The following is a 4,097-nucleotide window of genomic DNA, read 5'->3' on the forward strand; positions in this document are numbered from 1 at the left end:
CCCCCCGGAACAACCTGGAGTTAAGTGTCTTACTCAAGGACACAATGGTGGTGACTGTGGGCTCGAACCAGCAACCTTCTGATGACCAATGTATTATACCGAGCACTTATTACAGGGACAATCCCCCCGGAGCAACCTGGAGTTAAGTGTCTTACTCAAGGACACAATGGTGGTGACTGTGGGCTCGAACCAGCAACCTTCTGATGACCAATGTATTATACCGAGCACTTATTACAGGGACAATCCCCCCGGAGCAACCTGGAGTTAAGTGTCTTACTCAAGGACACAAAGGTGGTGACTGTGGGGATTGAACCAGCAACCTCCTGATTACCAGATTACCAGTTATGTGCACTTATTACAGGGACAATCCCCCCGGAGCAACCTGGAGTTAAGTGCCTTACTCAAGGACACAATGGTGGTGACTGTGGGGCTCGAACCAGCAACCTTCTGATGACCAGTTATGTGCTTTAGTCCACTACGCCACCACCACTCCAATGGGGTTGTAGAAATGTACAGACTTGTAAAACTGGATGAATGAGTGATTTTATCCCAGTAAAATCATGTTAACACACATGTTGTTGATGCAGCGCTACCGCTGGCCAAATTGATGCCCTACGCACAGTTCCCGGTGGACGGGGGGGGGTTCACGTGATATGAGCGGGAAGCGATCGAACTGCTTTCGGGTCCTTGAATAACATATAACGTGCGAGTAAGGGCAGCCGGTGGGCTTTCTGGTGCCCTCCTAGGGTAAGATGGGAGTAGGCTCCCTACGTAGTCTGCGTGTAGGGAGCGGCGGTACTGTGTTTATGTCTTGCTTCTATACTTTCGAAACGTATTTTAACGTTGACAGATTGACCCCATTGACTTCCATTGTTAATGTCTCAGTGTTTGAGTAGTTTGCCTCTTTTAACATTGCGTCCGTGTTATTCTGTAGCATTGTGAGAAGAGTTGTTGAGCAGAGTGTGTCATCGTTTGTGAGCTTGTAACTGGGGGAGAGTGGAATCATTCTTTCTGTGTTAGTCATCCAGTGCCTCTGACACAAAACAGGCTTTAATCTCCCTTATTTAGAACCCTCCCATCCTTTTTTTCCGTCCCTTTCTCTTCTTTTTAAGGAAACATGCAACCGTTGCCAAGAAACATTGAAAAAAAACGGAATAATCCCATCGTTGTTTCACGAGTGCTGCCTCTTATTCAGCGACGGTTGAACAGACGTTTCCTCTCAGTTAACTCTTTCACATGTGACCTCATGTTCCTGACTCTGACATGGAGCAGGTGTGTGTCTGAATTCTCAGTGAATAAGAGAATGATCCAATAAGGGTTTCTTAATGCTGCTGCTTATCCAGCACTCCTGATCAACTCATCCAGAACAATCCATGACCTGAAACGTGTGTGACATTAGACACACACACTATCATCTGCTCTTACTGTTTCTGCTCTATGACCTTCCAATGACAAATGCAGCAGTGATTTTTAGCCCCTTTTATGGTATTGAATAATGGCATCTCCCTTTTGTTATTCACGGTCATTTTTGACCAGAAGTGTCAGATGTTTGTGTGTGTAATTGTGTGAGTGTAATTGTGAACGTGTGTGTGTGTGTGTGTAATTGTGTAATTGTGTTAGTGTAATTGTGTGTGAGTGTGTGTCTGTGTGTGTGTGTAATTGTGTGAGTGTAATTGTGTGTGAGTGTGTGTCTGTGTGTGTGTAATTGTGTGAGTGTAATTGTGTATGTGTGTGTGTGTAATTGTGTGAGTGTAATTGTGTGTGTGTGTAATTGTGTGTGTGTAATGTGTGTGTGTGTAATTGTGTGTGTGTAATTGTGTGTGAGTGTGTGTAATTGTGTATGTGTGTGTGTAAGTGTGTGTAATTGTGTGTGTGTGTGTGTAATTGTGTGTAATTGTGTGTGTAATTGTGTGTAATTGTGTGTGAGTGTGTGTAATTGTGTGTGTGTGTGTGTGTGTGTGTGTGTGTGTGTGTGTGTGTGTGTGTGTGTGTGTGTGTGTGTGTGTGTGTGTGTGTGTGTGTGTAAGGGGGTTAAAGGGAAAGGAGGAGGTAAGAACATGCTTAATACTTTAAATAATATTTAATTAAATAAAAAGACACACACAAACACAACCAGGGCAGCTGCCCGTAATTCTCTCTCTCTCGAACTATCATCACTGGCCGCCTTTATCCATCGTGGCCCCGCCCTCCTCCGCTCTACACTCCTCCCGGCGTTGGCTCAGGCTGGGGAGCCCTCGGCATGACGTACACCTCCCCCATCCTCTCCAGGGGTGGGGCGTGCCTTGCGCGAGAGAGAAGAGGAGAGAGAGAAGCAGCTCACTCACCGGTTCTCTGATGCGCCATTCCGTGGTCCCCGATCACTCCTCCACACTCTCAGGCGGACTGGAATCCAACTTCCAACCCCCAGCGGACAGAACGCCACTCCCTCCGCTTTTGTGGTGGCACATGGGGACACTCCACTGCCCCGGCAGCGACTCCATCACTCCAGGTGGTTGGGGAGTCCCGCCCCTCCTCGCCTCATGGATGGCGGACGTTCCCCGCCTTTGGTAGTTCGGGCTACTGCATCCCCCAGCGTACGGCAGCGGCGCTCCCCTGGGTGGACGGCAGTGTCGAGGTCTCTACAACAGGCAGCGGTCCTACCCCTCCAAGCAGTCGGGGAGTCGCTCCCCTCCTCCCCTCGTGGACGGCGGTCTTCTTTCGACCCCTCCGGGTTTCTGGGAGACAGCAGGGCACTCCTCCGCCCCTGGCAGTGGCTCCATCTCCAGGCGGTCGGGGAGTCCAGTCCCCACTCGCCTCGCGGACGGTGGCCGTTCCCCGCGTCCAGGTGGTCTGGCCCGCGTAAATGGCAGTGGCGCTCCCCTGGATGGATGGCAGTGTTGAGGACTCCGCGAGGGGCATCCCTCCTCCTTCCCGGGTTTCGGCACCAGTGTAATGCAGGTGTAGGGGAAAGGAGGAGGTGAGAACCGGCTTGACAATATAAATAATAGTTTATTGAAGAAATAAATGAAAAACACATGAACACATACACACAGAGCAGCTGCCTGTCATTCTCTCTCTCTCAAACCGTCATCCCGGCCGCCTTTATCCCTCACGCGCCCCCATCAGGCTGATTGGGGACTTTATTGTTTTTATTTTCCAGATGATGGTTCATTCTCTCGTTAAAGACGTTAGGCACACAGCCTTGTATCTTTGTATATTTTCAAATAAGCTTTTGCTTCAAATGAACGTTTGTAATGTTGTGATTCACTTTGAGCAGGTTAGTTTGGTTCATGGCTTGAAACTGTTTTATGGAAGATTTTATGAAATCCCATTAGAAGAAATAAATGGGAAATCAACTTCCGGAACCAAGACAGCTTGTCACTTTTGCGCTGTCTGGCATTGTACTGTTACTGTTTTGCAGCATATAGATGCGGCAGAAATAGTAAGAGTAGTATATTATTAGTGTCCGGACGTAGAGGTATTAAATTAAGAAAACGAGGTGATTCTGGTCAGAAATGTGGAACTGGCTCATTTTCTTTCTCTACCTTCAGTAGTGATCTGGATAACTTGAGCACGAGATCAGAGATGACTATAATGTACACAAATCCATGTGTATACATATTTCCACTGTGTTTGCATTTGAAATGCTGTATATGTACTGTATGTATATATGTATGTATGTATGTATATATGCAAGCACACATGCCACACACGAAGTGTTTAAAATAGAAAAGGTTGCATTAATGGATAAAACCCAGCTATACATTGTTGTTACCTCTGTGTGTGTGTGTGTGTGTGTGTGAGTGTGTGTGTGTGTGTGTGTGTGTGTGTGTGTGTGTGTGTGTGTGTGTGTGTGTGTGTGTGTGTGTGTGAGTGTGTGTGTGTGTGTGTGTGTGTGTGTGTGTGTGTGTTATTGTTTGAGCCTCTGATTTGTCAGAATGACTAAACCTCCTCTCACTTTGGCATCACTTTCACATTTATTTTCTTTAAATGTCTAATAAAACAGCTCCATTTGAATGTATTTCAGTTGCCGTATTTTATTCCACACAAAACTGAGAATAAAAAACAAGGTATGTTTGTTCTGCATATGGCACATTTTGTGGCACAAGTTGTTCCTT

The sequence above is a fragment of the Xyrauchen texanus genome, chromosome 32 (genome assembly GCF_025860055.1).
Source record: "Xyrauchen texanus isolate HMW12.3.18 chromosome 32, RBS_HiC_50CHRs, whole genome shotgun sequence".
NCBI lineage: Eukaryota > Metazoa > Chordata > Actinopteri > Cypriniformes > Catostomidae > Xyrauchen > Xyrauchen texanus.